Source organism: Petaurus breviceps, unplaced genomic scaffold, assembly GCF_028583685.1.
Source record: "Petaurus breviceps papuanus isolate PSGF00001 unplaced genomic scaffold, PetGlider_PUasm1.0 118, whole genome shotgun sequence".
Taxonomy (NCBI): domain Eukaryota; kingdom Metazoa; phylum Chordata; class Mammalia; order Diprotodontia; family Petauridae; genus Petaurus; species Petaurus breviceps.
The window spans coordinates 13,838,579-13,850,492 of NW_027185616.1; positions in this window are offsets into that span (position 1 = coordinate 13,838,579).

Here is an 11,914-nt window from a genome sequence, read left to right on the forward strand (position 1 = left end):
TTAACCTTGTCTAGAGTCCCCCGACTCTACTGTCATGGCCTTTTCTTCTGTCGTGGGACTGGGCCAAAGGGCGGTATTGAAGACTACACAACTAAAAGCATGGGGGCTTCGAGAATTTGCTTCAACAGCTTTTCTCTCTACAAAATCAGGAGGCAATGAAAAGGAAAACCAGAAGTCTAAAATGTAACAGCCACCAAAAAAGATTGAAAATGCTGAGGTTGCCTCCGCCATCCTCAGGACCAGAGTCACCTAGACACTGAGTTAAAAGAAAAATTTCAAGTTTTTTTGTGATTCAATTTGTGAGTCATGTTGCTGCATTTTCTCCTCCATAAATAAAGTCAGTTCAAAAGTAAAAAAAAAAAAATCTAGAAGAGGGGAACCCAAGGCTTTGACCTCGTCATATGAGGAGGGACTAAAGGAGCTGGGGGTGTTTAGCCTAGTAAAGAGAAGATTTGCAGTGAATGGGATAGTTATTTAAAGTATAAGAAGGAATATCACCTGGAAGAGGGATCATATTCTTTTTGTTTTAGGTACAAGTTTGCCAGAAATTTTATTAATTTAACATCAATCTAAATCTAAGCATTTCTAGTTTAGAGAAAGAAATGCTCAAATTGGCATATTCTCTCATGCTCTCTAATATTACTCTCTACCCCCAAGATAATTTGAAGTAACATTTATAGGAATCTTGACTAAAGAAAAAACTAAAATATGTTAAAATATGGGTCTAACATTCCTAAACCCATCACTTCATCTGCTACAACTACTGGATTCCTCCCTTGGCCTCTGCCCTTAAAGACTGAAAGGCTTTCTCTTGGTTATCAATACCTTAATCCTTGAAAGGTAAAGACCCTGCCTTTAGGTGAGTCATGGCACCAATCACTTTAGGAAGGTGGGGAAGCAATAGACTTAACTAGACCGTAGGTGCTTTTTGTTTTCAGCATCACCTCCAATCCCTATTCCTGGAGTCTTAGTGTTTATCTCAACCTTCTACCCATTTTCCTAAAGGGAAAGGTCTGGAAAGTGTTTTTAGCCTGAAGGAAAATATTAATTCTTAATATTATAAGTTGAAAAGAAGGAAATTTTAAAATATACTTTCAGACCTCTCAGTACTCCCACAAAAAAACCTTCTAAGAACAAGAAGACGTGCCTTGGGAGAGTTTCCTCACTGAGAATTTCCCTTTCATAGGACTGGGCACAAGACTTGTACCTACTTCCCAACTCTACCCCCGTGCCCCCCGCCCCAACAAATATTACAAAGAGGCAAATTTAACCCCAAAGTCAGGAAAAACATTCTAACATTTAAAACTTTTCAAAATAGCTGTCTTGAGTTATAGCAGTTTTTCTTTTTTAAAGCAATTGGGGTTAAATAACTTGCTCAAGGTTACACAGCCAGGTGTTTCTGGGTGGGTGCTAAGTGTCTGAGCCCAGATTGGATCCCCAGGTCATCCCAACACTGGGGCCAGTACTCTTACTTGCTGTGCTACCTGGCCTCCCCTGGAGTATAGTAGTCTTAATCAAAACTTATTGCATTGAAGTGGAATGCTACATAGACTACACAGGCATGTATATATCCAGGGGTGTGCTAACAAATGTTTAACAGCTGGGAGTGTGGTCCACAACACACTTTGAAGTTTCATTTCCATTATTAGCATTTTCTCTGTCACTTTCTAGATAGTCAACAAAACAATAAATCAAGCCCTGATTTGTGGTCTTTGCCTATTTCTAAGGTAAATGCTCACACTGAAGATTTAACAATCAGGAGTCCTTCCAAGCTCAAGCATAACACTACATGTAACCTCAGTAGGGCCTTAATACAAGCCAAAGGACCCAGGTTCTACCCAAATTGAAGGTATCAGTTTGCCTTGGGAAGTAGAGATACAAGATATGATGCCATTTTCTTTAAGCTTGGCCCAGCAATCAGTATCAAAATCTTACCCTGGAATGACTGATGGATTTGGAAGAATTATCAGGATATGGAGTATTAATTAAGTGCTGTTAGGGATAGGGATTACTCCCTAGAAATCTGAGGAAAGCAGTGACCATTGCTCTCTGGTTACTACCAGTGTTGATGTGGATTGGGGAAATAACCCCAGAGAAGGTGCTAAATTTAATATAGGGAATTTCTGGATTAGGAAATTCCCTGTACAGTGAAGGACCTTATAGTCTTCCAGAGTTTCTTAGAGGACTGAGAGGCTAAGTGAACTGTTCCTGGTCACACAGCCAGCATGTGTCAAGAGATAGGGCTTGAAGCCAGGTCTTGCTGGTTCTGAGGCTAGCTCTCTGCCCATTACACCAAGCTGCTGATGTGATTTTGATAATGACCAAGTTAGAACTAGAACATGAAGGGGGTGGAGATAGGATGGGTCAGAGATCCTGAAGAATCCTATTCAGGGAGAAGACTGGAGACCCAAGAGAAAAAGATGACTGAGAGTAGAGAACAGGGCAAGAATCCAGAGAGCAGAGGAGGAGCATATGGAACCAAAGGAAAGCAGAACTCCTTAGCAGTCAGAGTAGAGACTAGAATCTGCTGAGAACCCTGGGGCCAAGGCCAGTCATGGGAGCACCATATGTGCAACTTTGCCAAGCCCTAGGAACTCAGAAGAACAGAAACCAGAGAGGGATCCTCAAACGGAACCACCAACATCACTGATTTTGAGATCATATGAACTTGGGGATTCTCCAAGAATTATTTGTGGGCTTTTCTTTGTTCCCTTTTCTATGTTATTTGCGTAATAAAGCTATCTCTGACATAAAGGCTTCTGTGGGCAGTTGCTAGGCTGTCCAGCACATGGATTTACCCATAATTCTAGATGATGCAACCCTGGATCTTTGTTCTATTGGGGGTTACAAGGCTTATCTTGTTTGTAATATATATATATATATATGTATGTATGTATGTATGCTGTCTCCCCTTTAGAATGAAAGTTCTCTAAGGATAGGGACTGTTTGGTTTTTTTCTTTGTATCCCCAGCATTTAGCACAGTGTCTTGCATACAGTGTGTGTTTTATAAATCCTTGTCAATTGATTGATTCTCACTCTCATTCTTATATTCTCATCCTGGTCAGGCTGTCCTCTATTCCTAGGGGTCTGTGCCCTCATTAGTTCTGCCTTTTGAATTCCTTCTCTTCTTTCAAGGTCCATAATACTTTGTCTAGATCTTTCCTCTGTCTTTATCACATTCTATCACGCTTCATCCTTATTTGTGTGCATTTTGTATCCCTTCTGTTAGATTCCAATCTCCTTGAGAGCAGAGACTGCCTTTCATCTTTGCATACCCAGTGCCTAGCATGGTGCCTTCTGCCTAACAAGTACTTATTAAATGTTTGTTGAATTGAATTATAATTATGTTTGTAATGACAATTATAATTATGTCAGTCAAGTCACCTGACCCAAAGGAATAAATTATAAGATGCCCAATAACTCAATTTCAATCATAGGCCTAAGTGTGAAAAGTCTTTGAAAGTTATTTGATAAACTTGTTCATGTCATACAGAGAATCTGTATCAATTGTTTGGGAGAATTCATTACACCCTCTGAATCCTATATAAAAACATCAAGTTAGCTAGTATCTGAGGATACCAAAAATTGGAGTGTGACATTCTAGCGAAAAGCCCTGAAATGGAACCACTTGGGTAGGCAGGAGAAACACTGCTTTAGTTCTGGATCTCTTTTCCATACCCCTTTGGTCTGAGTAAGAAACTTGGAAACTGTGAAGGATCTAGGGCAGGGGTGGGGAACCTGCAAGCTTGAGGCCCTCTAGGTCCTCAAGAGCAGCCCTTTGACTGAATCCAAACTTCACGGAACAAATCCCCTTAATAAAAGGATTTGTTCTGTAAAATTTGGACTCAGTCAAAAGGTCGTACCCAAGAACCTAGAAGACCACGTGTGACCTCGAGGCTGCAGATTCTCCATCCCTGGTCTAGAGGATTTGGGACTTTATATCTTTCTATCAGCATCCTAACATCATCCTCCCAAAGTAGCATTGGGTGGTAGTAGGGTCTGCATTGGTAGCCAAGGACAAATGGACACAGATTCACCATACTTAAGGGGAAATTTATGAGCAGCTCTACAAATGGGAGAAAAGGACTTCTAGAGCCAGGACCTGGGGATTACTCCTTTGCCACATGTGCTTTCTAAGCTTGAGCCCACTTTCCCTTGGACTCTGGATATATACCCAGGGAAGGATGTGTTATAGCTTTTTTTGGGGGGGGGCATGGGGTAGGGTGGAGATGTTTTGTACTGACATCTTATTATACCACCTCCGCAAATATCCCTCTCTAAAAGCTACTTACAACTGGCTGACTGCATTTATCATCAGCTGGTAATCTCAGTGGGTAGGAACCTGAGCTAATGATATTAAAGTATTGCTCCCCATTCCCCCCACTTTTCATGAATAGCCCCAAAGACCTGAATCAGGGATGTATCCAAACTCTTGGGACCCAACACAGTTGGAAGAGGGATCCTCCTAGCTTATAGGATCTACATGTCTTTTATTTTCAGTTATTTAACATGAAAACCAGTCAACTGCCAAATAAAGTACAAACTGAAAACAAAGTCTAAGTCCAAAGCTTTGGGAGGAGAGATGATAATTGCATTGCAGCATGTCCTGGTCTGACTACCTCTGGAGTACTGCATTCAGTTCTGGGTGCTGCATTTTAGGAAGTCTACTGATAAGCTGGAAAGTAAACAATAAGGGACAATGTGGATGGTGAAGATTGAGCCATATGTGGATATGCTGAAGAAATGGGAGAAGAAAAGATCTAGAGGGGAGCCATACCAGCTGCCTTCAAGTATTTAAAGGATTGTTATGTGGAAGAGGTTTTCAATCTGTTCCACTTGGCCTATGTGTAACTAGTAGCAATGGGAAGAAGTTTGCAAAGGAAAAAACTTAAGCTTGATGCAAGGAAAAACTTCCCAACAATTTAAAGTTATCTAAAAATATAATGGGGGCAACTAGGTGGTACAGTGGATAGAGCGCTGGTCCTGGAGTCAGGAAGTCAGGAAGATCTGAGTTCAAATTTGACCTCAGACACTTACTAGCTGTGTGATCCTGGGCAAGTGATTTAATCCCCTACTTGCCCCAGTTCCTCATCTGTAAAATGGGGACACACTGGAGAAGGAAATGGTAAGCCCCTCCACAGTCTTTGCTAAGAAAACATAGGTTCATAAGGTCATGTAGAGTCAGACGTGACTGAAGGATTGAAAAACAAAAAATGTATGGGCTTACTAGAGGCCTTTAAGCAAAGGTTGACTACTTGTGGGGTATGTTGTATCAACCGATCAAAAAGCAATTATTAAGTTCCTAATATGAACCAGGTAATGTGCTAAGCACTGGGGATACAAATATTAAAAATAAAAGTCCTTGCCTTCAAGGACCTTACATTCTATCAGTGGAAACATGTACATGTTTGAGCACTTAATAAATCCCATACAAAGTAAATACAAAGGGATTTGGGGATGGAAGGAGACAGGAACAGCTAGGAGGATCTGAGGAGCTTTCTTCCTTCTTCCTTATACCTTCCTTTGAAGGAAGTGAAGATGTTCATTCTAGCAATGAGATGCAAAGACAGAGAGAGGAGAAAATGTCATGTGGGAGGAAAAGTATAAAGGCCAGAAGGGATGGTGTGTATCTCCTGTGTGTATGTGAAATAACATGATGTGAATAAGCCTGCAAAGGTAGGTTGGCATCAGGTTGTAGAAAGTTTAAATGCCAAGTAGAGGAGTTCGTATTTGACTCAAGATTCCTAAAAGTAATAGGGAGCCACTGGAGTTTATTGATTAGGGGGAGGGCTGAGTGGAGGATGAACTGGACAGGGAATTCTTGCTTGAGTGCATGTTGGACTAAACGATCTTTGAGGAACTGTCTAACTCTGAGATTCTGTGAAATGCTTCCCCCCCCCCCTTGCCCCCGCCCAGTCAACAAAAGATAAACCCAGTGAGATCTTGGATCTTACATACCTTTCAATGTATCATATGACTATGAAAGTGTACACAGATCTAAGAAGAGTAGCATGTTCTATTATTGGATTATGAAGCTAAATAGCTAAAAAGTCATGTTTATTTCAGTGATTAAGAAAATCACATATATTACTTTTGCATCTCATTTATTTTACATGCTATCACTTTTGCATCTCATGATTTCAAATGCTTCATGCTGAGTACAAATGTTGCATATAAAATGATTCAGAGAGTAAAATGAACATGTTGAATTTATGGTTACCTATAAATAATTGGCATTCTGGGGTGGGAGTGAGGAAGTCAGAACATTGTCCCTGGCTCAAAGCATTCTGTGGGTGAGATTATTATATCCTGACTATATCTAAAAGACCATACTCAAGAAGTCCCAGATTACCCCTAGAATCAAACATAAACTCGTCTTTAGACATTTACAGCCTTTACAACTTGCTTCCAACCTACTCTTTAATCATTGGCTCATGTCTCATCACTCTCTAGCTGACCAAAGCTGTTAAGATTCATTCAAAACTCAAGTTCATAATTAAGTAGCTTGATTAGACTAGAAAAATCATGGGAAAAACAGGAAGAATTAGACACAGGTATGACAGGATGAAACATTCCAACACTGTCCAGCTACAGCCTTTCTGGTTGGAGTCCATTTTAATTCCCCTAAGCTACAACTGTGGGGCCAACCTGGAAGCTCCATATCTTATCAGAAAGCCCTTTTCCCCCATTAAAGAAGCAGGATACTGGTAGTATAACTCACAAGAGGTTGCCACACAGTGCTAGCAGAGTGATGTGGGAGCTTTACATGATTCTCTTAGTCTTAGGTGCATAGGCAAACAGGATTGCAGGATTGCTATCTCCATTAAATCCTGTATATCAAAAACCCCCTTCTGTATTAGTTTGATTCATTCACCTTCCTGTCCCTGAAGCCCCAGTGCTGCAAAAGTGCTGTTCTAGTGTACATAACCTCTTTTAATCTTTATTCTTTCATCTAATTTGCTGTTGACTTCTGACTTTCATTCTGATGAGTTGATGGTTTTAACCAGAAACAGACGCCTCATTTGCAAATGGCTTCCCATGAGTCATCAGTCATTACCTGTCTGTTAAGATCTTCCTGGTGACCAATCCGGTTCCCTATCCACTATACAAGACGGCCGGCTAGTTCATATTAGAAAGTTAGAATACCATGCCTGCTGTTCATTTGTCCTAATTGCTACCTTGTCTGGTCTTTTACATTTAGCAGCATCACCATAATTTAATGTGCTGGCATGAATGAAGTCCATAATCAGCCTGGTATTCAAAGGCTTCCACAATCTGACTCCAATTTATTTTACACTACTACCCTGTCAGAAGTAGCTAGGTGATACAGTGGATACAGTGTTGGGCCTGGAGTCAGGAAGACCTAAATTCAAATTCAGCTTTAGACACTTACTAGCTTTGTGACCCTGGTCAATTCACCTAACTTTTGCCTGTCTTAGTTTCCTCAGCTGTTAAATGGGGATAATAACAGCATCTAATTTATAGATTTCCTGTATCAAATGATGTAAAATTTGTAAAGTGCTTAGCATATTGCCTGGCACATAGTAGGATTGAAAATTTTATTTTATTTTTAATTTATAGAATAAAACAAGCATGTCCATAACACAGTATAAAAAAAATATAACAACATGGAACTGCAAATCTATTATGTTCAACTTGCTATTCCTTTTAAATATATAATAAAATTATCATAGAAATCTTAATAAATGCTCATTCCCATTCTTTTACAGGGTCATAAATTTAGGGCAGGGAGGAAAATTAGAAGATAACTTGTTCAATTTCCTCATTTTACAGATGAGGAATCTGTTAAGTAAACCCAATGTTACATGGGTGGCAAGCAGCAAAGCTGGGATTCAAACCCAGATTCTCTTACTCCAAATTTAGTATTCTTTCTTTCTTTTTGTAGGGCAATTGGGGTTAAGTGACTTGCCCAAGGTCACACGGCTAGTTTTTTTGTTAAGTGTCTGAGGTCGGATTTAAATTCAGGTCCTCTTGACTCCAGGGCCGGTGCTCCACTCACTGCGCCACCTAGCCGCCCCTTTAGTATTCTTTCTGTTTAGTATTTAGTATTCTTTACTATATGATTTCTATTTACTCCATCCAAACTATACAACCTGCCTTTTACCACACCTCTCCTAGCTGTTTCTTCCTTGATTATCGTCCCTTATCAACCTCCATTGAGTTCAGCGTATGATTTACAGTTTCTCTAGTCCGGCTCCTGCTGTCATTCTAGCAGATTCTCCCTAGCTTACCATCTCCTCAGTCTACTCAACTAACCAGAGCTATCCTCTACTCCACCTCAGTTACAGTCATACCCTTCCATGATTTTGCCATCACTTATAAGAGTTCCACTTCTATGTTGACAAACTCCCAAATTCCTTTATCTGATTATAATCCTTCTCTTCTAAACCCTCTCCAATCCTGTTTCCCATCTCATTATTCAACCAAAATTGCTCTCTCCAAAATCACCAGAGTTCTCCTGATGATCAAATTAAATGGCTTTCTCTCAGTGCTCATCCTTCTTGAGCTCTCTATAGCTGATTACCTTCTCCTCCCAGATATTCTTTCTTCTTTAGGTTTTCATGATACTGCTCTCTCCTGGTTCTCCTATCTGTATGACTATTCTTCAGTCTTCTTTGTCAATTCACGCCCAATAACCTTGGATGTCCCCCAAGGCTCTGTCCTGGGCCTTCTTTTACCCTTCCATATTGTTTCATTTGGTGATGTCATTAGTTCCCATGGATTTAATTACCATCTCTACATAGATGATTCCCAGACCTGGACATCCAGTTGAACTTTATATAGACTCACATCAACAACTGACCTTGTGACTAAATTGGATATCTCATGGGCACCTAAAACTCAATCTTCCAAACCTCACTATTACTGTCAAATGCACTAACATCTTCCCAGTAACCCAGGCTCACATTCTTGGTGTCATCCTTGATTCAACATTATCACTCACCCCATATTTCCAATTTGCTGTCATATCTTGTTTCTACCTTTATAACATCTCTCACGTGCATCTTCCTTTTCTTCACTCATACAGCCACAGCCTTAGTTTAGGCCCTTATTACCTCAGGCCTGGACTATTCCAATAGCCTTCTAACTGCTCTCTCTGTCTCAAGTTTCTCCTTATTCTAATCTATCCTCCACTCATAGCTGCCAAAGTCATTTTCGGAGGGGGGGGGAGGGGTATTTAAGTAGTCAGGGTTAAGGGGTCATACAGCTAGTATCTGAGGTTAAATTTGAACTCAGGTGCTCCTGACTCCACTGGACCACCTAGCTGCCCCAGTCAAAGTGATTTTTAAAAAGCATGCTGACTATGTCACCACCTTCACCTCACCTTGCCCTTCCATTCAATAAATTCTAATTCCTCCTCTCTTCAGGATCAGATATAAAATCAAAATCCTCTGTTTGGCATTTAAGGTTCTCCATAATCTATCCCATTCCCACCTTCCCAGTCTCCCTCAACTCTACAATCCAACCATACTAATCTGTTCACTGTTCCTTGGACACAATTATACTACATCTCCCATCTCAGGCTGTCTGTCCTTCATGGCTGGAATGTTCTCCTTGATCTTCTCAGATTCTCGGTTCCCTGACTTCCTTTAAAATACCAGCTCAAAGCCCCCAACAAGAGGCATTTTCCAGTCTGTGCCTGCTAATGTCTTTCTTGGGATTATCTTTTACTTATACTACATATACCATATATTATATACTAATATCATATGTAAATATACTATATATTATTTATACCAATATAATATATGAAGATTATATAATATAATACTAATGTATGTTGTTTATGTTATTATACACTATATATTATTTTTATTATCTATCTTTCTCTTCCATGCACATAGTTACTTACATGTTATCTCCCTTGTTAGAATGTAAGCAGCTTGAGGTATGACTTTACATATATGTATGCACAGCTATATATATATTACATATTTTTATATAAATCAATTTTTTCCAATTACATGTAAAGACAAATTTTAACATTCATTTTTAAAATAAAGTTTTGAGTTCCAAATGTTCTCCTTTACTTACCTCCCTGCTTCCTAAGCAATTTGACATAAGTTGTATATGTGCAATCATGTAAAGTATATTTCCATATTAGTCATGTTGTGAAAGAAGAAACAGAATAAAAGAGAAAAATATGAAAAACAATAAAGTGACAATAGTATGCTTCAATCTGTGTCCAGACTCCAAGAGCACCTTTCTTCACAGAACATCTCCCCCTCTATAGCATGACCATTTTATTCATTATGGAGGCAAGCAAGCTCAAGGGCCATTTCCTTCAGGAAGTCTCCTTTGATCTCTCGTATCAAAAGAGATCTTTCTCTCCTTTAAACTCTGATTTATGCTTTGTTCCTACTCTCACATCCAAATGTTATGTTTGTATTATGCCATAGTTACTGGTGTTTATGTTATTTAAATTTCTCCCATACTATATTGTAAGCTCCTTGTTTTATTCAAAGCATCTAGCAAGGTCCTTTGCATATAATAGGAGCTTATTAAATGTTTGTTAAGTAGGAAGTGAATAAACAGCAACTCCCAGGAGAGCTAAGCTTCTTAGAGCCCTGCTTTCAGGAGTGGGGAAAAATTCTTTATCAGTGTTTGAATATTGTTTTTTTTAATCTCATCTACTCTATAATGATACATTCCTTTCAGGGAAAAACCTATATATCTCATAATCTCTTTCAGTGCCTTGCACAGTTCCAGCAAGTAACTGGTGCTTAGAAAATGCTTTTTGATTGATTGTACACAAAGGTCTCAATGAATGAATAAACATGCCACTACAATTTGTTTACCCTGTTCATTTAGGTAGTAAACTCCCTTATCATAAAACAAAGTTAAATTTCAGTCAGCCTCTAGTTAAAATTTATGAGAAATTACAAATGAATGAAGTCTGGATGAATTCGATTTTATAGTATACTCATTAGATCATTGCAGAGATAAGGTGCCTTCTGCTCCAATGCTGACTGCTGAATTTACCTAGCTAGCACTGAAGGAGCTTTTTCTATAGCAGCCTTCTCTTCTTTTTACCTTGGTGTTAGTATTTTGAATTAATAAATCATGATCCGAGGCCCATGGAAAAGAAAAGAAACAAAGAACTCTCAACTACAGAGGCCCAAAGGTATAAGAAAAATACTGAAAAAATGCATGATTTTAACCACTTACGGATTTAGAAAATTACTAATGTTAAGGTTTTCTCTCTTCTGTTATATTTATTCATTCATTTAGCAGACCTTCATAAGGGCTGTAGAAGAGGACAGAAGGAAAATTCTACCAAGATCCTACCTTCAAAGAGGTTAAAGTATTGAACATGTACTAGCCCTGTGACCTTGGGCAAGTCACTGCCTTCCCCCCTGCGAAAAGCCAAAAGAAGGAAAGAAAAGTGATGGTTTGATGGGAGAGAATGGCATATTAGCAGGTATAGCACAAAGGCAGGGGAGGTAAGAACCCACGGGACCTGCTTGGGGCATGGAACACGAGAAGGACGAGTCTAAATACAGACAATTTTATACCTGAAAGATCATCAAATCCTGCCTTTGACAGATTCTCTACCACCTCGGCTAAATCCCCTAACCTCTCCACTCCCCAGGCAGCGCTCCGACACTAAGTAACTAGCAAGGAGTCTAACCTCGGGGAGATTCCACCCTGGGAGTCCCCAACCCCGGTGAAGTCACAGGTTCGGAGCCAAAAATGAGGTCCAGAATTTCTCCCTAAGGAACACGAGGTCCAGAAAGGTAAGACCTGTTCACTGTTCCGAATCTAATTAGGAGGAAAGCCCGATCTGTGTCCCAATCCTAAGCGGTCCTTTCGCCATACTGAGCATCTCCAAAGTTTCGAGTGCCTAGTATAATTAAGAGAAAAGCAACCAGCCCGTCACCAAAGAAGAGG